A 23,935-nucleotide genomic window follows, 5' to 3' on the forward strand; every position below is an offset into this window, starting at 1 on the left:
CTCCCAAGTAGCTGGGATTACAGGCATGTGCTACCACATCCAGCTAATTTTGCATCTTTAGTAGAGACCAGGTTTCACCGTTTGCGAGGCTGATCTCAAACTCCCAACCTCAGGTGATCCATCCACCTCAGCCTCCTAAAGTGCTGGGATTACAGGCATGAGCCACCATGCCCGGCCCACAATTTTTGTATTTTTAGTAGAGACAGGGTTTCACCATCTTGACCAGGCTGGTCTTGAACTCTTGACCTCGTGATCCACTGCCCCAGCCTCTGAAAGTGCTGGGATTACAGGCGTGAGCCACCACACCCGGCAAATGGGATGCAATGCTGCATGGGCTGTAAATCCCTATATGTTTTAGCAGCACAGCTAAGTCACCCGCCCACTTCTAAGCCAACGGACAGCAAAGGGAACAAGTGGCAAACTAGCTGCAATGACACCCACAGGCAGGAGGTCCCCCTGGGATGGCTTCTCTTGGCCCTTTGTGGAGTCCCAGCTCGGTTCTCACTCTGTCCTCCTTTATCCTCTTGCCAAAACCAAGCTCATTTTCCCTCCACGAGGGGATTTTCTCCAAGGCATAGCTTATTTTGGTTTTGCTTCAATCACCAAGTTTCTTCTCCAGTGTAATTCTGGCCAGGACACTGGTCCGACCAGGCCCTACTTGCCCGCAGGACATCTTGTTGCTTATTGATTCTACTGCCTGGTTTTTCTGCTCCAATTTCCAAAAGGGGCCATCTGACTGGCCTGGCTGGCTTTCCCTACATTTTTGAGCCAGATGACTTCAAAAATCATTGGCCAGCCTATATGGGATCCTGGTCCAATGAACTGTGTATTTGGGAGCCTGGGGGATGGCAGAGAGGTAGGGTCACATGATGTGACATAGCTGCCTGGGCAGCGGTTTCCATGGAGGGGCTGGGGGTAGCACAGGTGATGGTGCAATGGTGTAGAGTATCCACAGAGGGTGCTCAGAGCCCATCAGCTGTACAAGATGACAAGGCTACTCTGTCAGGGAGAGAGACCACATGGAAGAACATGAGGCACCAGTCACGTGACTGCAAAAGCCACTTTGGACATTTCAGCCCCAATAACTGCTGTGAGGAGAGGCGGCCTCGGACATACTGGAGCAGAAATAAACTGGAATACAAGACTCACGGAGCTGAAGCCATCATCACAGATTCTTGAGTCCCAGCGGCCTTAAGGTTTCCATGACTCAAGAATGTCCCCCAATTCCCACAGCAGAAATTCCAGTGGCTGCAGGTGGAGAGCTTGAGTTCTCTCATGAACATGGCTTTAATAGTGATTGGAAGTGTTTCTTGCCCACTGGATTTAGGATATTGGGAAACTTTTTTTTTTTTTTTTGCGTCTCATTCTGTCACCCAGGCTGGAGTGCAGTGGTGTGATCTCGGTTCACTATAACCTCTACCTCCCAGACTCAAGCGATTCTCCTGCCTCAGTCTCCTGAGCAGCTGGGACCACAGATGTGCGCCACCATGCCTGGCTAATTTTTTTTTTTTTTTCTCTTTTTGAATGGAAGTCTTGATCTGTTACCCGGGCTGGAGTGCAATGGCGTGATCTCGGCTCACTGTGACCTCTGCCTCCTGGGTTCAAGCAATTCTTCTGCCTCAGCCTCCCAAGTAACTGGGATTACAGGCATGCACCACCACACTTGGCTAATTTTTATATTTTTAGTAGATGGGATTTCTCCATGTTGGCCAGGCTGGTCTCAAACACCTGTCCTCAGGTGATCGACCCACCTTGGCCTCCCAAAGTGCTGGGATTACAGGCATGAATCACTCTGTCTGGCCTTGGGAAACGTTTTGTGGCTTTGACAGGCTGAAGAAGGAACTGTGGAGGCAGGACTATTTCAAGATGGCCCTGTTACAGACAGAAAATGGGCTGGTTCTTCCAGCAAATGGAATTTTAAAATTCCTCAATGGAAAAACGAGAACTTTTAGAAGCATGGGTAATGGGCAGAGCTGGATTTGAACCTCTGCTCTTTTACTTACTAGCTGCATGGCTTTGGACAAGTTATTTAGCCTTTTTAAGTCTTATTTTTTTTTCATTTGTAACAAGAGGATAGAAACACACCTCTTTCACAGGGTTGCTGGTAGGACTAAATGAGATACTGCATGGGAAACAATTGGCACCACTGGCCCTGGACGCAAGACGGGGACTGCAATTATGAGTCACTTAATGCACTTGGCAAGTGAGGGCCAAAGGTCCAGTAAGAGACCCAGCTAGAACTTCAGGGCACTGGCTTGGCTCTTTTGAACAGGGATTTGGTGCCCTCCATGGTGGGGACTGGGGATGGGGTAGGGGTATCTTTACAGCTCTCCATCAAGATCCAGTTTCTTGAGCAATTTCACAGAAGCCTCTCGTTCTCTTTATTTATTTTGAGTTGGAGTCTAACTCTTGACACCCAGGCTGGAGTGCAATGGCTTGATCATGGCTCACTGCAACCTCTACCTCCTGGGTTCAAGCAATTCCCCTGTCTTAGCCTCCTGAGGAACTAGAATTACAGACCTGCACCACCGTGCCCTGCTAACTTTCATATTTTTAGTACAGACAGGATTTCACCACGTTGGCCAGACTGGTCTTGAACTCTAGACCTCAAGTGATCCGCCCGTCTTGGCCTCCCAAAGTGCTGGGTTTACAGGCATGCCTGGCCCTCCCATTCTGTTTAGAATGGCCTTTGCTACCCCCATGGGGATCTCCAGCTTCTCCTATAGCCTTCACCTGGTCTTTCTTCCTCCTCTTTCTTCCTCCTCTCTCCCTCTCTCTCTCTCTCAGGGTCTTGATCTGTCACCCAGGCTGGAGTGCAGCATATCACAGCTCACTGCCACCTCGACCTTCTGGGCTCAAGCAATCCTCCTACCTCAGCCTCCTGAGTAGCTGGGATTACAGGCATGCTCCACTATACCTGGCTAATTTTTAAATATTATTGTTTGCAGGGACAGGGTCTTTCTATGTTGCCCAGGCCAGTCCAGAACTCCGGACTCAGGTGATCCTCCTGCTGTGGCCTCCCTAAGTGCAGGAGTACAGGTATGAGCCACTATACCCTACCTGGTTATTAATTTCAATCTTTGCCACCTCCACCTGTTTTTGTAATTTCTTATCCAATTTGGCCTGGGGATCATCATCAAAGGAGGGATTTGAGAGGGTTTTTTTTTTTGGTTTTTTTTTTGAGACTGAGTCTCACTCTGTTGCTCAGGCTGGAGTGCAGTGGCACAATGTAACCTCTGCTTTCCAGGTTCAAGTGATTCTCCTGCCTCAGCCTCCCAAGTAGCTGGAATTACAGGTGTGCACCACCACGCCTGGCTAATTTTTGTGTTTTTAGTACAGATGGGGTTTCACCGTGTTGCCCAGGCTGGTCTGAAACTACTGGGCTCAAGTAATCTGCCCACCTTGGCCTCCCAAAGTGCTGGGATTACAGGCGTGAGCCACCACGCCTGGCTGAGGATATTCTGGAGACTCACTGTAAATGGCATTCCAGTTATACAATTCCAGGACTGCAGCAATGAAGCCAGCAACGGCTGTCTCCTGTGGCCTGGAGAGAACTGGGTAAATACATGGGCCTCTGGTAAGCAGATGGATAGGCAGCTGGCCAGGGAACTCCCTTTCCTTCTCTCCTGAATGCTCAATGACCTGCTGACATGTTCAGCAAATCAGAGTTCTGCAGTGTGGAAAACTTGGCTTTCTAGGAAATGCAGTTCTCACAGGCAGTGCCAACACTAAGAACTAGTTCTTACTATCTGTATCAAGATGCCAAGAACATATTGAACTTACTAGGTTGTTTTTTTTTTTTTTTTTAACAAAGTCTTGCTCTGTCACCCGGGCTGGAGTGCAGTGGTGTGATCTTGGCTCACTGCAACCTCCACCTCCCAGGTTCAAGCAATTCTTCTGCCGCAGCTTCCCAAGTAGCTGGGATAACAGGTGCATGCTGCTACGCCCAGCTAATTTATGTATTTTTAGTAGAGTTGGGGTTTTACCATGTTGGCCAGACTGGTGTCCAACTCCTGACCTCAGGTGATCCGCCTGCCTCGCCCTCCGAAAGTGCTGGGATTACAGGTGTGAACCACCGTGCCCAGCTAATAGTTTTTAAAGTTAGAAGAGAGTTCCAAGGCTATATAAAACTCTGGAGTTGGCCAGGCATGGTGGCTCACACCTGTAATCCCAGCACTTTGGGAGGCCAAGGTGGGCGGATCATAAGGTAAGGAGTTTGAGACCAGCCTGGTCAACCTGGTGAAACTCCATCTCTACTAAAAATACAAAAATTAGCTGGGCATGGTGGCACCTGCCTGCAATCCCAGCTTAGTTGAGAGACTGAGTCAGGACAATTGCTTGAACCCAGGAGGCGAAGGTTGCAGTGAGCTGAGATCACACCACTGCACTGCAGCCTGGGCAACAGAGCAAGACTCCATTTCAAAAACAAACAAACAAAAACAACTCTGGACTCATACACAAAATATGTTTCCTTTTTTTCAGGGGAGATCGACATTTCACCACCAACAAAAGGCGAGAGAGGCCTTTTCTGTTCTGTGTCCCTGAGACCCAGAACTTAGCCATATACCAATGGGACGATGTCCTCCCTGGGGGCAGGAGCAGACGCAGGTGGGACATTTCAGCACAATCCTCAAGGTCTGTTCTCCTCGCTACCTCCATGAACTCCTTGGCTGCCTGGGAACCAGAGCGCAACGTTCATTCAGCAGATACTGAATGCATACGTACTATGAGCCAGATGCTGAGCTGGACACTGTGGACACACAGACAAGCCTAAGGTATAGCCTTGCCTTCAAGGAGCCCCAGGTTCACATCGAGGGTGGTCCCTGAGCTGGTCATACTTAACTAGGACTGTGAATGCACAGCTCTGCAGCAATGGTGACTTCTATTTTTTTTTAGACAGTCTTTCTCTGTTACCCAGACTGGAGTGCAGTAGAATGCTCTCAGCTCACTGCAATCTCCACCTCCCAGGTTCAAGCGATTCTAGTGCCTTAGTCTCCTGAGTGGCTCAGATTACAGGTGTGCACCACCATACCTGGCTATTTTTTTTATTTTTAGTGGAGATGGGGTTTCACCATGTTGGCCAGGCTGGTCTTGAACTCCTGACCTTAGGTGATCTGCCCAATTTGTCCTCCCAAAGTGCTGGGATTACAGGTGGGAGCTACCACTGCACCTGGCCAACAACACTGACTTCTTGCTTGTTCCTTGCCTTTCCATCCCCAAAATCGCTCCCAGGGCCTAGTGCAATGTAGGGCAACTAGCAACACCTCTCAGGCAGAGCTGAGGCTGCAGAGACCAAGCATCGGCCAGCTTGGCTCGTGCGGCTGGCCTGCCTGGGGCTGGAGGTTGGGAGGGGAGGAAGGGGTGGCAGTAAGTATAAGATCACCTTCCTCCCCGTGTGACCTTCAAGGGGCAGCCACCCTGAAGAAGGCAGGCTACATCTTCAGTGGAAAGTAAACACCCTGCACCACAAACCCGTCTGCCTATATGACATCGTGACAGTTATAAGCAGTCTGCCTGTCTACACAGGCCGCCAAGCCACCCTGAGTGTCTCGGGGTGCAAAGGATTATTGGACCATCCAGACGACAAGGGGAGGCCCTTCTTCAAAGATCTTTCAGTCTGCTTGGGAAGAAAAAGTCATCAAAAGATAATGAAGGGCTAAATGTGGCATGAGTGTTAAATGGGTTTCACAGGCCGTGAATTCTCACAGAAGGGAAGCGGGAGAGTGGGGCTCCAGGCTCACAACATCCCAGGAAGGCTTTAGGAAACAGGGGGCTTTGGGCCAGGCTTAAAGGATGGGCAGAACACAGAGTGGCAGGGGTGGGCACCTCGCTGTATTCCAGGGGGCGCTGACCATCAGCAATGACATGGCACTCAGAATAGAATTTGGGCTGAGCACGGTGGCTCATGCCTGTAATCCCAGTGCTTTGGGAAGCCGAGATGGGAGGATTGCTAGAGCCCAGGAGTTCAAGACCAGCCAGGGCAACACAGGGAGACCGTATCTCTATAAAAAATTTAAAAATTAGCCAGGTATGCTGGTGTGTGCCTGTAGTCCCAGCTACTCAGAAAGCTGAGGTGGGAGGATCACTTGGGCCCAGGACGTCAAGGCTGCAGTGAGTTATAATCATGTCACTGCATTCCAGCCTAGGAACACAGAGCAAGACCCCACCTCTTGGGAAAAAAAAAAAAAAAAAAAAGGTACCACTTTGGGGAAATTGCCGACTCTAAGCCTAAACTCTACTGGCCTGATACACATGGCAAAACACTTGGTCACGATTTCCAGTAAAATATCAAAGAACTCACAGGGCAGAGGAAAGCTTCGAATATTATGAATGAGGGAAAATTTCCATTCATCTCATAATTCATAGTACAGAGACTCCCAATGAATGGCACCAGTGGAGGAAAATCCTCAGACGGAGGTGAGCTGTTATTGGAGACGCGAAAATGACAGGGGAGGACAAAGTACAGAAGCACGTGGAACAATGTCACAGCTTGCACCTGAGAGCATCACATGGGAGAGAACTTGCATCCTCAATGAATGGCATTCCAAAAAAGCACAACTGCATCAAGCATCAGACAAGCCATCTGAGCTCAGTCTTTGCAATGTAATGAATTGGGGGTGGTAATCATTTGAGAAGAAACAGCCCTTATTCATCAGCTGATGGTTCCGACTGGAGAGAGGGCGGGTGCTCGTCACAGATGATGAAGCTCTTGGGGTGCTCCGATCACATATAATGAAGGCTGCAGAGGGGGCCTCAGGAGGGCTGTCAGGGGGGCCTAAGGGTACACATGACATAAAACATTCACAAGAGGAAAACATTTCAGATGAAAGGGGCAAATTTAGAAAGTGATTTTTGGCTGGGTACAGTGGCTCGCACCTGTAATCCCACCACTTTGGGAGGCTGAGGTGGGGGTGAAATCTGGTCTCTACTAAAAATACAAAAATTAGCTGGGCATGGTGGTGTGTGCCTATAATCCCACCTACTCGGGAGGCTGAGCAGGAGAATCACTTGAGAGTTGGAGGTTGCAGTGAACTGGGATTGCACCACTGCACTCCAGTCTGATGATGGAGTGAGGCTCCGTCTCAAAAAACAAAACAAAACAAAAAAACCCAGGCCTGGTGGTGGGTGCCTGTAATCCCAGCTACCTGCGAGGCTGAGGCAGGAGAATCACTTGAACCCAGGAGGCAGAAGCGGAGGTTGCAGTGAACCGAGATCACACCACTGCATTCTGGCCTGGGTGACAGAGTAACTCTGTTTCACACACAAATAAAAGAGACTGGTGGCTACTGGGGAACATGCCCCAGGGGATACTGTGATGGCTGCTTCATTCATTCCTTCATTCTTTTCTTATCTTTGAAGCATCTGTTCTGTGCCTGGCACTACTCTTTGTGGGAGGATAGAGAATAGGGTAACCTTGGGGAGGACAGAGGTGGGTCAGGAAGTAGCAGCCGCTACTTGAGATTACAGGAGTGTGTGTGTCCCAAGATTCCATAAGGATTCCATAAGGGAGGGAGCTTAGGCGGGGACACTGGGAAAGATGGAGGAAGACCCTGATCTAAAGACTGACTACCGCATGTCAAGCTGGCAGGCAATGTCTCACAGCAACCCTGCAAGCTTGGTCCTGTTTTCCTCACTTTGCAAATGGAGAAAATAAGGTACATGCACAGCTGGTAAGTGGTAGAGTCAGTTCTGAGGCTGGGTCGGCCTTCCTCCAAATCCCATTTCTTTTATTTATTTATTTTTATTTTTTATTTTTTTCTGAGATGGAGTCTTGCTCTGTCACTCAGGCTAGAGTGCAGTGGCGCAATCTTGACTCAGTGCAACCTCCACCTTCTGGGTTCAAGTGATTCTCCTACCTCAGCCTCCCAAGTAGCTGGGATTACAGGTGTGGGCCACCACACTCAACTAATTTTTGTATTTTTAGTAGAGACAGGGTTTCACCGTGTTGGTCAGGCTGGTCTTGAACTCCTAACCTCGTGATCTGCCCACCTCGGCCCCCCAAAGTCCTGGGATTACAGGCCTGAGCCACTGCGCCTCTTTCTGGCTTCTCTAAGCAAAGCTAGGGGTTTCACCATTTAGCCAGGCTGGTCTCAAACTCTCGACCTCAGGTGATCTGCCTGCTTTGGCCTCCCAAAGTGCCGGGATTACAGGTGTGAGTCACCGCACCTGGCAAATGGGATGGCGTGCTGCATGGGGTGGGAATCCCCATACATTTTACCAGCACAGCGAAGTCACCCACCCATTACGCCCAGCTTATTTTTGTATTTTTAGGGGAGATGGGGTTTCACCACGTTAGCCAGACTGGTCTCGAACCCCTGACCTCAGGTGATCCACCCACCTTGGCCTCCCAAAGTGCTGGAATTACCGTGCCTGGCCTCTTTTTATTTTTCAGAGACAGGATCCACCTGTCACCCAGGCTGTAGTGCATCGGCGTCATCATGGCTCACTGCAGCCTCAACCTTCTGGGCTCAAGCTATCATCCTGCCTCAGCCTCCTGTGCAGCTGGGATTACAGGCATGTACCACCACACCTGACTAATCTTTGTTTTTTGTAGAGATGGGAGTCTTACTATGTTGCTGAGGCTGGCCTCAAACAATCCTCTTGCCTCAGCCTCCCAAAGTGCTGGGATTACAGGTGTGAGCCACTGCGCCTAGCCCAAATCCCATTTCTTTCCACCATCACAAGGAACAGAACTAGTCCTTCAGCAGCATTGTTCCTTGGGATGTGTCTGCAGAGGCTTGGGACACAATGAGAGGCACCCGGTGAACAGGGAGGGAAGGGGATGGAAGGAAGTGCACTGGCTTTTGCAGACCCTTCTCAGGGAACAGGAAAGAATACACTCATTCACCCCCTCATTCACATTGGTTTCCATTGACTAAATACAGTCAATTTTTTTTAGAGACAGGATCTGATTCTGCCAGCCTGGCTGGAGTGCAGTGGCACAATCATCGCTCACCGCACCCTTGAACTCCTGGGTTCAAGCGACTATCCCACCTCAGCCTCCTGAGTAGCTGGGACTACAGGCACACACCACCACACTTGGCTAAGTTTTTAATATTTTGAAGAGATGGGGTCTCAGTATGTTGCCCAGGCTGGTTTCAAACTTTTGGTTTCAAGTGATCCTCCCACCTTGGCCTCCCAAATTACTGAGATTAGTGCCAGCCACTGTACCTGGCCATATTTAGTAAAATCCTTACTGAGCCCTGTGGTGTGCAAAGCACGGTATCGAGGTGCTGGGCATGTGTGTACATGAGGCTGACATGTGCTCACTCTCATGGAGCTTCCATCTGAGCATGCTAAGTGGTGTGACAGGGGCTCATTGAGCTCAATAGAAGCTCAGAGAATTACACAGACTCACAGGGTGGAGGGAGACTTCTGGAAAGAGGTAGCTGCTTATGAAATACTGGGAAGGCTGGGCGTGGTGGCTCACACCTGTAATCCCAACACTTTGGGAGGCTGAGGTGGGCGGAGCACAAGGTCAAGAGATTGAAACCATCCTGGCCAACATGGTGGAACCCCGTCTCTACTAAAAATATAAAAATTAGCTGGGTGTGGTGGCGTGTGCCTGTAATCCCAGCTACTTGGGAGGCTGAAGCAAAAGAATCTCTTGAACCTGGGAGGTGGAGGTTGCAGTGAGCCAAGATCGTGCCATTGCACTCCAGCCTGGGCCACATAGTGAGATTCCATCTCAATAAATAAATAAATAAATAAATAAATAAATAAATAAATAAAATAAAGAAATTCTGTGAAGATCCTTCTGGAAAGGTGCATACAGGAGGGTCTGCTGGTAGCAGAGATGAGTGATCGCAATCGCAGCTGACATGAGCCCAGAGCTGTCTAGTAACAGTACGTGGGGTGGCTGCAGCAGGGAAAAAGGCCGGAAGTGGGGCCAGGGCATCAGGGCCTGACAGGCCTTATTAGGAGTTCAGACTGGGTCCTGGGCAATGATGGGAAACCGGTGAAGAATGTGAAGCTGGGGGATATGACCTGCAAAGCCCAAGGCTACAACACAAGGGGAGAGCTGTCCAAAGGTTCGCCAAATTCAGGTTGGGTGCAGTGGCTCACGCCTGTAATCCCAGCACTTTGGGAGGCCAAGGTGGGTGGATCACCTGAGGTCAGGAGTTCGAGACCAGCCTGGCCAACATGGTGAAACCTTGTCTCTATTAAAAACACAAAAAATTAGCCAGGCTTGGTGGTGGGTGCCTATAGTCCCAGCTACTTGGGAAGCTGAGGCAAGAGAATCGCTTGAATTTGGGAGGTGGAGGTTGCCACGAATTAAGATTGTACCATTGCACTCCAGCCTGGGCAACACAGCAAGACTCCATCTCAAAAAAAAAAAAAAAGGAAAAAAGCAGCATGCAGGAAGTTCTGCCGGTGGCTGAGGTGAGTGATCACAATCACAGCTGACATAAGCCCACTGCTGTCCAAAAACAATGTGTGGTGTGGCAGGCAACAGGGAAGGAGGCTGCAAGCTGAACCAGGGCATCCGGGGCCCGACAGGTCTTGAGCACATATCCCCCTCTTGTGGCTGAGAGCGCTATTGCTGCTGAAGATACAGGCTGAGGACTCCCTCCAGCCTCTCATTCTGAAAATCACAAGATATGGTCCAGGGGCCAAATCCACTTTGGGGACCACAGGGGATTTCCCACTTGGTTTTTAGAAAAATCTGATTAAAGCCGGGTGCAGTGGCTCACACCTATAATCCCAACACTTTGGGAGGCCAAGGCGGGAGGATAATCTGAGGTCGGGAGTTCAAGACCAGCCTGACCAACATGGAGAAACTCTGTCTCTACTAAACACACAAAATTAGCCAGGCAGGGTGGCACATGCCTGTAATCCCAGCTACTCTGGAGGCTGAGGCAGGAGAATCGCTTGAACCTGGGAGGCAGAGGTTGTAATGAGCTGAGATCATGCCATTGCACTCCAGCCTGGGTGACAGAGCAAGACTCTGTCTCCAAACAAACAAACAAACAAAATCCCTGATAACCGAATGCTCAGGGAGACTGATTTGAGTAATAATAAAACTCAGGTCTCCAGCACAGCCACCTCTGTGTGAATTATTCTCCATGGCAATTCCCCTGTCTTGGTAAATCAGCTCTGTCTAGGCAGCAGGCAAGTTGAACCTGTTGAGCGTTTCCACTCTTCCTTGGGCCCTTCAGGAAGATGGAATGTAGAATGATAAGGCTCTCAGATAGAATAATAAGAGAAACTATTATTTCTTAGATTTTGTCTTTCTTTGTATCGGTACTCAGCTGAGTCTGCAGTGCTTCAGAGGCAGCTTTCAGTTTATAAAAATCTATGATTTCTCCTTCCAGTTGTTTTTCCTCTTCTTCGAGCTTCCTTATCTTCTCCTGTTGAATCATTTTAAGATGCTCGAACTTGTCCTGCAGCTGTGAAACCAATGTGCAGTTGTGACACCAAACCACAGTGTGGCCGAACAACCAGAAGAACATGCTTTTTTCTGATCAAACAAACCCAAATCATCAGAGGAGAGCATGATCTTAATAACAATCTCAAAAACTCAGGACTAAACACTCAGATATGGAATTTTTCTTTTCTTTCTTTTTTCCTTTTATTAGATGGAGTCTTACTCTATTGCCCAGGCTGGAGTACAGTGGTGCAATCTCGGCTCACTGCAACCTCCATCTCCCAATTCTCCTGCCTCAGCCTCCTGAGTAGCTGGGACTACAGGCATGTACCACCACACCCAGCTAATTTTTGTACTTTTAGTAGAGATGGGGTTTTTCCATGTTGGCCAGACTGGTCTCGAACTCCTGACCTCAGGTGATCCTACCACTTTGGCCTCCCAAAGACTTTTTTTTTTTTTTTAAATATAGAGACAAGGTCTCAGTATGTTGCCTGGGCTGATCTCAAACTCCTGAGTTCAAGTGATCCTCCCACCTCAACTTCCCAAAGTGCTGGGACTGACTGGATACAGTGGCTCATCCTTGTAAACTCAGCATTTTGGAAGGCCAAGGTGGGAGGATTGCTTGAGCTCAGGAGTTCAAGACCAGACTGGGTGATATACACAATAGTAAACTTCAACAGGAGAATCTGTAAACTTGAATATAGATCTTCTGAAATTATCCAGTCAGAGGACAAAGGAAAAAAAAGAGAAAAGAAGGCTGGGCATGGTGGCTCACATCTGTAATCCCAACACTTTGGGAGGCCAAGGCAGGCAGATCACGAGGTCAGGAGTTCAAGATCAGCCTGGCCAACATGGCAAAACCCCATCTCCACTAAAAACACAAAAATTAGCCAGGTGTGGTGGCACACACCTGTAGTCCCAGCTACTTAGGAGGCTGAGGCAGGAGAATTGCTTGAACCCAGGAAGCGGAGGTTGCAGTGAGCCAAGACCATGTCGTTGCACTTCAGCCTGGGCAACAGAGCATGACTGTCTCAAAAAAAAAAAAAAAAAAAAAAAAAGAAAGAAAGAAGGAGAAAAGAAAGCCAACGAGACACCATTAGGCAAACCATTTTCAGGTTATGGGAGTTTGAGATGGAAAATAGAGAAAGGAGAAGAAAGCTTATTTAAAGAAAGAAATGCTCAAAACTGCCTAAATCATGGGAAAGATTTAGACATCCAAATCCATGAAGTTTAAAGATTTCTAAAGAGGTTCAAACCAAACAGATACTCACCAAGTCACAATATAATCAAATAGTCAAAAGTTAAAGATTTTTTAAAATGTTGAAGAGGCAAGAGAAAGGTGGCGTGACATAGACAAGAGAATCTTCATTAGACTACCAGCAGATTTCTCAGAAGAAGCTTTGCGGTTCAGGACAGATTCGAATAATACATTCAAAGTGCTGAAAGAAAAAAACTGCCAGCAACTAATACTATGTCTGACAAAGCTATCCTTCCGAAAGAAAGAAGAAATAACATGTTCCCTAGACAAACAAAGCTGAGGGAATGCAGGACCACTAGGTCTACCTTAAAAAAATGCTTAAGGGAGTTTTTCAAGTAAAGAATGAATGAATGTTGGGCGCGGTGGCTCATGCCTATAATCCCAGCATTTTGGGAGGCCAAGGTGGGTGGATTGCCTGAGGTCAGGAGGTTAAGACCAGCCTGGCCAACATGGCGAAACTCCATCTCTACTAAAAATACAAAAAATTAGCCAGGTGTGGTGAAGGTCACTGAGATCGCACCACTGCACTCCAGCCTGGGCGACAAGAGTCAAACTACATCTCAAAAAAAACAAAAACAAAAACAAAAACTTGAGGCCTGGCCTTCTGCTCCCCTCCAACCCCCCATCCTCTGGGCCCAAGCCACCTTGGCTGAGGAGGGGGCTGAGGAGGTGAGAGCCCCTGCCAGGAACCCCCTGCCCAGACCAAGAACTCGGCCCACAGGCCCCTGATGCCTGCGTCCAGCGAGGCCTCCAGTGGCGTTGGCATGTTCATGTGGAGGAACGTGGAACCTCGCTCTGTGGCCGTGTTCCCCTGGTATTCCATCCCCTTCCTGATCCCTCCCTGCAGCCGCCCGAGGCCCAGCAACCTGCCAGTCACTCAGTGGCCTCCGACCAGACAAAAGAACCTGCCAAGTTGGCAGCTGTTGCTCATGAGCATCCACCAGGTGGGACAGGGAGCGCTGACCCTGGGCGGCCCCCTGGAACCACCTGCCCTGAAAGCCCAGGGTCCAGACCCCACACACTTTGTGGATGGTGGAACCTGGTAAGGGCCCACCTCCCACCATGGGGGAGGAGCCCTGGGCCCCTCAGGGGAGCCCCTGCTGGATGGTGAGACAGAGAATGATGACAATAATGCCCTCCTGTCCATCATGTCTCCTGACACCCAGTTGCCTCTAGCACCCAGAAGATGTCAGACCCAGTCCCTCAGTGCCCTGCGCAAGGAACAGGACTCATCTTCTGAGAAGGATGGATGCAGCCCCAACAAATGGGACAAGAACCACATCCAGTGGCCCATGAGTGGCAGTCATGATCTTCAGCAAGTGGCACCAGGCCCCGGCAGGGCCCACCAGCGTCACCCCAACTACGACAACCGGACCTGAGCAAGTGGTGGAACACCCTGGGGTCCAATGAGACGCAGAAGTACCACGACCTGACCTCCCAGGTGAAGGTGGTCCACTTGCAACAAGGACCGAAAGAATCCAGCTCAGAGGCCAACCCCGCGAGCTTGGGCCTGGCAGGAGTGAACAAGGGCTCGCGGAGCAGAGCATGTTGGAGATGGGCATTGCCACTGCCCTGTGGTGTCCTCTGAGCTCCTGTCAGTTGCAGCCCAGACACTCCTGAGCTGGGATACCAAGGAGCAGCTTCCGTGGGGCAGGACAGCTGCACACAGGGAACTTGGCTCAGCTGGGCCCCAAGCCTTCTCCCACAGTGGGGTACACAGCCTGGACGGCAGGGAAGTGACCATCAGGCACTACAGGAACTGATGCAGGTGGTGTCTGGTGCTGCATCAGACTCTGGCCCAAAGCCTTCTACCCAGTATGGAGCTCTAGGCCCCTTTGCAGCCCTTGGTGAGGGAGGTGCCTTGGTGGCCAGTGGGCAGCCCTGCTGCTGCCCACCTGAGCTTCTCATTCCCAGCATGTGGCCAGTGAGGACATAGTGAGTGATGAGGGGTCAGCCGTGAGGAGGAAGGGGTGATGATGTCATTGCTGATGATGGCTTCAGCACCACTGACATTGATCTCAAGTGCAAGGAGTGGGTGACCAACAGTGAGAGTGGGGACGGCTCTAAGGAGGACCCAGAGGGCAACAAGAGCTTTGGTGGGAAGGTGTTTGCACCTGTCATCTGCTCCTCCTTATCCCCTGCCACCCCTTTGCTGGACCCTGAGCCCCCAAGGCCCCCCCAATCCACCTGCAGCCTTGGCAAGGCTATGGTCCCACCCTGTCCTCCTCCTCCATGTACTTGGATGCTTTCTCCTCAACCTCGGCAGCCACCTCCTTCTCACTGGGCCCAGGAAAGAGTCTGGTCAGGGCAGCACAGCAGGCTCCCTATGGACCCCCACCCCTGGGGCTAGGGACCCAGTGACACCTTCCAAGGCAACCTGGTTCCTCCCAATGGATCCTGCCACCTTCTTGCACAAGAGACCTGAAAGTGTGGGTGGCCTGGAGCCACCAGGCCCCACAGTCATCGCGGCCCCTCCCAACACAGGCTTTCCTAGGCACCAGGTTGGCTGAGGCACCCGGGGGACGGCGCCTGCAAAGGAGAAACTGACTGGGCTTTGTGGGGTGGGGCACAGGAAACCCCACGACCTGGATTCCACACCCAAGGACCCCACCTCGCCCAAGTGCAAGATGAAAAGACGCTCCAGCTGCAGCCTAGAGCCCAAAACAGCAAAGTGTGCCAAGTGCGAGGGGGACAGCTTCCCCTTTGCCAGCACAGGCAGAGAAGCAGAGGACGGGCTCAGGGAGCCGGAGTCAGAGAAGGTGCGGTCCTCCACACTGTGTGTGCCCTGGACTAGCGCCGGGCCCTGGTCATGCAGCTCTTCCAGGACCACGGCTTTGTCCCGTTCCCCAGGCTACAGCCGCCCTCCAGGCCCGCTACGTACCCATCTTCCCCTCCAAGGTTTGTGTGCTGAACATCCTGCCCACGCTATCCCAGCAGCTTCAGGCGGTACTTGCCTCAGCACCAGACCCTAGGACCCAGGCAGCTCCTCCTGGTGGCCCTGCACCCATCACCAGCATCCGTTTCACCTGCAGTTGAAGATCGGTGAGGTGCCCAGAAGATCATGCAGCAGCCACTCCCACGGAGCAGCCCCTGGGGCTGAGGCTTCTCCCCCTGGACCGCCACCCACTGGCACCACTGCTGCCTCTGTCCTGACTCCCAGCCCTGAGGGGGTCCTGACCCCACCTCACCGGGCTCAGACTCTGGATCTGCCCACCACTCCTTCTGCCCCAGACAGCCTGGCTGAAAGGGGACTCCCCAGCCCTGCCCCCTACCCCTGGGTCCCTCACACAGCTACCACAGGCAGGTGGGGGACCCCGGAGAAGATCCAGGACTCACAGTACCCCCTGAGAACACGGACAGTATGTGGGGGTAGCAATGGAGGGCAGGATGATTATCTCCTCCTGGGTAAAGCCATTTCATCCTTTCCAGTTTGGGGCAGAATGAAGCCCGCTCCTCTTTTAGATACCCCCTACCCCTGTAGCTCCCTCCAGGTGCTGGGGACAGCTGGGGGCGCCGCAGGGGCAGTCTCCCTCCTCCAAGCCCCTGTACATAACCTGGAGTATGTGACCTTCAGAGCTTTTCACTATCCAAGACAGCTCCTGCCAGGGCTGCAAGCTGGAGTGTGGTGCGAACCTTGGGCCACAAGGAGGCGCCTGCAGAGTAGGGGGAGTTCATGTACCCCTTTTTTCCCCAGAGGGGCTGGACTCAGTTTAGTTTGGGGTTGGGGGCTCCTGCACTTTGCCACAGGCACTGGGAGGGTTTTCTTCCCACCCCTTCCTGCTCTTCCAACTTGGGTTGTACTTTCTAAGAAGGTGATTCCTCCTGCCCTTGCCCTCTTCCCCAGAACAGAACATGTTGATCATGTGCGATATTTTTTACTGTGCTGAGAAGCCGCGATGACTGACATTAAAGGTGTTTAACACCAACTAATAATAATAATAATAATAGTAAAATAAAAACTTGACTTCACATTGGTTTGGCCTGATCTGTTGGGGCCTGGTGCAGAAACTCACTCCGAAACAATTACCTCCTGCAATTTTTACATGATGGTGGCCACAATTCCAAAATTCCATACTTTTGGAATTGATATACAAGATATAAAGAAAAAATTAGAGGCCAGGACTGTAATCCCAGCCTGTAATCCCTGTAATCCCAGCACTTTGGGAGGCCGGGGCGGGTGGATCACCTGAGGTCAGAAGTTTGAGACCAGCTTGGCCAACATGGTGAAACACTGTCTCTACTAAAAATATAAAAATTAGCTGGGAGTGGTGTTGGGCACCTGTCATCCCAGCTACTCGGAAGGCTGAGGCAAAAGAATCGCTTGAATCCAGGATCTGGAGGTTGCAGTGAGCTGAGATTTCACCACTGCACTCCAGCCTGGGCAACAGAGCAAGACTCCATCGCAAAAAAATTTAAAAAATTAGCCGGGTGTGGTAGTGCATGTCTGTAATCTCAGATATTTGGGAGGCTGAGGCAGGAGCATTGCTTGAACCAGGGAGGCACAGGTTGCAGTGAGCCGAGATTGTGCCATTGCACTCCAGTTCTGGTGACAAGAGCAAAACTCGATCTCAAAAAATAAATCAAAGCATACCACTACAAAAATACCAACAAATCACAAAGGAAAGAGAGGAACAAAGGAACTACAAAACAATCAGAAAACAATTAATAAAATGACAATAGTAGGTCCTTACCTATAAAAATTAAAAGTAAATACATGAAGCCCACTAATCAAAAGACATCAAGTAGCAGAATATGAATAAAGAAATAATTCTCAATAATATGTGGCTTACAAGAGACTCACTTTTGCCTTAAGGACATACTTAGACTAAAAGTGAAAGAATAGAAAAAGATGGACAGGTAGGGTGGCTCATGCCTGTAATCCCAGCACTTTGGGAGGCTGAGGCAAGCAGATCACTTGAGGTCAAGAGTTCAAGACCAGTCTGGCCAACACGGTGAAATTCCATCTCTACTAAAAATACAAAAAATAAAAATAAAATAAAATAAATTTAGCCACGCATGATGGTGGGCACCTGTAGTCTCAGCTACTCAGGAGGCTGTGGCAGGAGAATCTCCTGAGTCCAAGAGGTGGAGATTGCAATGAGCCAGGATTGCACCACTGCACCCCAGCCTAGATGACAGAGCGAGACTCTGCCTCAAAAAAAAAAAAAAAAAAAAGGAAAAAGAAAAAGATATTATATGCAAATTATAGGCAAAAGAGGATAGGGCAGGTATGCTTATTGCAGACAATTAGACTTTTGGTCAAATTTTGTCATAAGAGACAATATCACTATATAATAATAGAAATCAATTCATAAAGAGGTTATAACAATTATCAAATATATGACAACATTGGAACACCTAATATATAAAGCAAATATTAATAGAAAAGAAGGAAGAAACTTACAGCAATATAAGAACAGTAGGGGACTACTGTATCCCACTTTCAGCACTAGAGAGTCCATCCAAACAGAAAGTAAGTAGGGAAACAGTAGATGTGAGTAACTATAGACCCAATAGACTGAAGAGGCATAGATAGATTATTTCACCAAACAGTAGAAGAACACATTCTTCTCAAGGGCACAGGAACATTCTCCAACATAGATCATATATTGGGCCACAAAACGACTCTTAATAAATTTTAAAAGTTTGAAATCATATTATGTATCTTTTTATCACAATAGTATAATATTAGAAATCAATAACAGAAAGATTTTATATTGAAGCACTATTCATAATAGCCAAAATTTGGAAGCAACCTAACTGTCCGCCAACAGATGACTGGATGAAAACAAATGTCACATATACACAGTGGACTACCATTCAGTCATAAAAAGAATGAGATCCTGTCACTTGCAACAACATGGATGGAACTGGAGGACCTTACATTAAGTGAAATCAGCCAGGCACAGAACGATAAACTTCACATGTTCTCACTTGCTTGTGGGAGCTAAAAATTAAAACAATTGAACTCAGCTGGGCGCAGTAGCTCATGCATGTAATCCCAGCACTTTGGGAGGCTGATGCAGGTGGATCACCTGGGGTCAGGAGTTTGAGACCAGCCTGGCCAACATGGAAAATCTCCATCTCTACTAAAAATACAAAAATTAGCTGGGTATGGTGGCGCATGCCTGTAATCCCAACCACTTGCGAGGCTGAGGTAGGAGCATCGCTTGAACCTGGGAGGCAGAGGTTGCAGCGAGCTGAGATTCCATAGCCGCATGCCAGCCTGGGTGACAGAGCAAGATTTCCTCTCAAAAAAAAAACAAAAACAAAAACAAAAAACCAGTTGAACTCATGGAGATATAGAATGGAATGACGATTACCACAGGCTGGGAAGGATAGTAGGTGTCGGGGGAAGTGAGGACAGAAATATAAGGTACAAAAATATAAAGGTACAAAAATATACAGGTACAAAAATATAAAGAATAAATAAGACCCAGTACTTGATAGCACAACAGGGTGACCATATGCAATAATAATTAATTGTACCTTTAAAAATAACTATCATTGGAATTCTTGTAACACAAAGGACAAATGCTTGAAGTGATAGGTATCCCATTTACCCTGATGTGATTATTACACATTGTATGCCTCTATCAAAATATCTAACGTACCCCATAAATAGGTATACTTACTATGTTCCCACAGAAATTAAAAATTAAAAAATATACATCTCTTAGGCTGGGCACAGTGGCTCACACCTGTAATCCCAGTACTTTGGGAGGCTGAGGCAGGCGGATCACCTGAGGTTGGGAGTTCGAGACCAGCCTGACCAACACGGAGAAACCCTGTCTCTACTAAAAATACAAAATTAGCCAGGCATGGTGGCTCATGCCTGTAATCTCAGCTACTCGGGAGACTGAGGCAGGAGAATCACTTGAACCTGGGAGGCAGAGGTTGTGATGAGTCAAGATCACACCATTGCACTACAGCCTGGGCAACAAGAGCAAAACTCCGTCTCAAAACAAACAAACAAACAAACAAACATATCTATATATATATATCTATATAGAGAGATATACTATATATATAGATATATAGATCTTGACACAAAAGAAGATAAAAAAACAACATATCAATAGTTACAGGATATAGCAAAAGCAGTTTAAGCGTGAAGTATATTGCAGTAAATGCCTATATTAAGAAAAAAGATGAGCAAACTCGCAAATCTTCAACAAAATACTAGCAAACTGAATTAGATCACACATTAAATACCAGATGGCCAAGTAGAATTTATTCTTGGAATGCAAGGATGATTCAACTACACAAATCAATAAATGTGACCACATGCAGAAAAACAAAATTAGATCTTTATCTCAAACCATATACAAATCTCAACTCAAAACGGATGAAAGACTTCACTGCTGTAAGATCTAAAGCTGTACAACTACTTTAAATAATTAGGGATAAATTCCTTAAGTTGGGTCCGAGCAATGATTTTTTAGATACAAACTCCAAACCATAGACAACATAGGCAAAAATGGACAAATAAAATTATATCAAACTAAAAAGCTCCTGCACAGCCAAAAAAACAATCAACAGAGTAAAGACTCAAACTACGAAATGTGAGAAAATATTTGCAAACCGTACATCTAATAAGGGGTTAATGCCCAAAATATACAAGAACTCAAACAATTCAATAGTATGAAAACAACCTCATTCTGAAAATGGACAGTGAACCTGAACTTTTTTTTTTGTTTTTGAGATGGAGTCTCACTCTGTTGCCCAGGCTGGAGTGCAGTGGCGAGATCTCAGCTCACTGCAACCTCCTCCTCCCAAGTTCAAACATTTCTCCTGCCTCAGCCTCCTGAGTAGCTGGATTTACAGGCATGCACCACCATGCCCGGCTAATTTTTGTATTTTTAGTTGAGACAGGGTTTCACCATGTTGGCCAGACTCGTCTCAAACTCCTGACCTTAGGTGATCTGCCCATCTCCATCTCCCAAAGTACTGGAATTATAGGTGTGAGCCACTGTGCCAAGCCACAATTTTTATTACTTATAATTCAACTATCTTTGAGTGAGACATCTGGCCTCTAGCACCTAATTACCATTTTATTTTTATGAAAAAGGAAGTTCATGTTCCAATTTACCTAATAAAACTAAATGTTCTTAAACTAAAGCCACCTACACTTGAGAGAAAGAAATTATGGTTTCAAAAATATGTCTTCACCAAAAATGTATTTGTGACAAATAATTAAAACTATATTAATAGCCTTCTTTTCCATTTTATTAGAAATGGCATGGAATAAAATAAATTTACATAATTTACCCACTTCAAATTTTCTCATTAATCAAGGCCAGCACTAGTCAACATTTGCTTACTTATAAAAGTGAAGACAATTTTCTAGTGCATTAATAGCATTAGACAGTCCAAGACTCTTCTTGGGTTTGTCAAAAATTAAACTTATTGCATGAAAATTTAAATTATGAATAAAATAAATAAATTTTTATAAAATTATCTTAAGAGTTATTTAAAGGGAAATTATCTCTAAGTTCTCTAGAAGAAACACTACAGATTATACTTTTGTAAAGGCTATATTCAAATCTACATGGTAAAAAGCTACTTTTTGAAAAATAGCAAGTATCCTCCAAAAACATCAACTAAACTCTTGAGATTAAAATGCCCAAATTAATCGGGGCACCTAAAAATTAATGCAAATTATATCAAATGTCAGTACTGACTTCTTTTTCAGCTTCTTTAAATGTTGCTTCTTTCTCCTTGACTCACTGCATAAATCTCTGTTTCAACTCTTCTTCTTCCCTCTGACATTGATCATAGAACTCTTGTCTTTTGGCTTCAGAGATTTCTTGAAAACTAAAGAGAAATGTTTTCTTAGTTTTATATTAAAATGAGGTAGGAGAATCGTTTGAACTCCATCTCAAAAAAAAAAATGCTAGTATAAACATGTAAAAAAATGTATATTATATGTAAGGTCCTATATAAGGAAATTTACCAACATTCTCTCATGTTTAGCTGCACAAAATGGAAATTTCTGTATCATAAGATGTAAAAACCAAGGCATAAACTTAAGATCAGAGTATATGTAAAGAATAGTAGAAATTTCCAACACTTGTACGAGTGAATTCTTATCCCCACCACTTTCCAGCATATCATACTTCTTCACATCTTTTGACAGTAAAATTCAGGGAAACCTCTAACGTATGAGACGATGTTCAAAAATAGTCTAAAATAAAGCAAAGAGTCTGCCAAAATATTATCATTTATTTAAGATAGTTAAATTTTGGGTGTCTGCAAGGAACAATGAATGTTATAACTGGATTATATACACTACAGTGCCATGTTTTTGCAACAGAAGTCCTATTTGTCTTTTTTTTTTTTTTTTTATTTTGAGACAGAGTCTCGCTTTGTTGCCCAGGCTAGTGCAGTGGCACAATCTCAGCTCACTGCAAGCTCCGCCGCCCAGGTTCAAGCAATTCTCCTGCCTCAGCCTCCCAAGTAACTGGGATTATGGACAGCTGTCACCATGTTGGCTAATTTTTTTTTGTATTTTTAGTAGGGACAGGGTTTTACCATGTTGGCCAGGCTGATCTTAAACTCCTGACCTCAAGTGATCCACCTGCCTCCGCCTCCCAAAGTACTGGGATTACAAGTGGGAGCCACCACACCCGGTTCTATTCTTTTTCAAGTTAGAGAAATACACTTGCTCTCCAACTTCTCTCCTTTAACTTCCAGGACACTGCACTACTGCTTTTCAGCTGGTTCTTCCATCAAACTATGCTTAATACCTTTTGTCAAACTTTGCTAATATTTTTCCATCTTTTTCTTTATCCTTTTGGTTTTCTTTTTGAGTTGGAGTCTTGCTCAGTTGGCCAGGCTGGAGTAGTGCAGTGAGGCAATCTCAGTCCACTGCAACCTCCGCCTCCCGGGTTCAAGCAATTCTCCTGCCTCAGCCTTCCAAGTAGCTGGGATACAGGTGTGCACCACCACACCCAGCTAATTTTTGTATTTTTAGTAGAGACAGGGTTTTACTATGTTGGCCAGGCTGCTCTCAAACTCCTGACCTCAGATGATCTGCATGTCTCAGCCTCCCAAAGTGCTGGGATTACAGGCATGAGCCACCATGCCCAGCCTATCCTGTCTTTCATATAATATATACACATTTCATACAAATACAAAAAATAGAACAAAATGCTGGGATTCTTCTTCAAGACACATTTCAGCATATATCCATATTGAATACTCATATTTCAGCATAAAAATGAGATCTCACATTATGTTGTTCCTACTGTCTCAATCTTCATCAAAACATGATAAAAACACCTAACATTCAGCTTGTTTTCTTTAGGATGGTTCAAGGCAGGAGAAGTATAATTATTCTCATACCCAAATTATTGTACTTTGTGTTTGTAAGGACTCCTAAATTATCCATTTGGTTGTGCTAGCAATATTTTTACTCACCTAACTGGCTGGTTGTCTGGGCCCACATCTGTAAAGCCCATTTTCTCCAGTTTTTGGTACCAATAACATTCATAGTGCTGAGTGTGGGTTTTTTCTTTTAGATTTTCCATATTGGTACAAAGAAGCATATCTCAGAGCGTAACGAAGTCAGAGCAATTTTCATTTTCCACTAGTAAAAAAAAATAATGAATAAACAACACTTATTATCAATCCCTGACAATCATGAATGAATGAAATCATGAAATAATGAATACATGAATAAAAAACGTTTAAAACAACACACAACGGAACAATTTGATTAACAGCTATAATTATTTAAACCATGTAAGTGTGGTTGTACTATACATACCAACTGTAGGCAGAGATTATTTATAGGTTATCAAATTTGCTTTAAACTTATTACCTGAAGAACAAGCAGGAAAGATTGAAATAATATTTTATATACATATATGTATAGGTTTTTATTAACAATTGTGTTGTATGTTACAAACAACCTCTGGGTATTTTGGAGTGCTGACAGAATATGTAATATAACATCACTAGTGCAAATAATTTTATCAAAGTAAATTCTGCTAGCAAAAATGCCTTACAATTATACATACTTGTAAGGCGCCTGGCCTGACAATTTCTTAAAGAAGTTAAAACAGAACTACCATTTGACCCAGCAATCCCATTACCAGGTTTATACCCAAAGGAATAGATATTGTTCTATCATAAAGACACAGGCATGTGTATCACAGCACTTTTCACAAAAACAAAGTACTTTTCACAATAACAAAGACAGAATCAACCTAAATGTCCATCAATGGAAGACTAGGTAGAGAAAATGTACATACACACCATGGAATACTGCACAGCCATAAAAAAAGAACAAGATCATGTCCTTT

At 46.6% G+C, this 23,935-nt stretch overlaps 1 long non-coding RNA gene and 2 pseudogenes across 11 annotated transcripts in view; 2 read left to right on the top strand and 1 right to left on the bottom strand.

The window, feature by feature from the left end:
- LOC140709630 (uncharacterized) overlaps window positions 1–4,585 on the top strand; it is a 65,858-nt gene extending 61,273 nt beyond the window's left edge. For all 11 annotated transcript variants that reach the window (XR_012090276.1, XR_012090279.1, XR_012090275.1 and 8 more), the window contains 2 exons: window positions 2,949–3,039; window positions 4,483–4,585. This is a non-coding gene — a long non-coding RNA (uncharacterized lncRNA). The remainder of the gene's footprint in view (window positions 1–2,948; window positions 3,040–4,482) is intronic.
- The window catches only part of LOC103247677 (septin-14-like), a 92,058-nt pseudogene that overhangs the window by 17,446 nt on the left and 50,677 nt on the right, over window positions 1–23,935 (bottom strand).
- On the top strand, window positions 12,970–15,376 carry LOC103247272 (protein capicua homolog; annotated as a pseudogene).

This window comes from Chlorocebus sabaeus, chromosome 21 (assembly GCF_047675955.1).
Source record: "Chlorocebus sabaeus isolate Y175 chromosome 21, mChlSab1.0.hap1, whole genome shotgun sequence".
In the NCBI taxonomy this organism is placed as follows: Eukaryota; Metazoa; Chordata; class Mammalia; order Primates; family Cercopithecidae; genus Chlorocebus; species Chlorocebus sabaeus.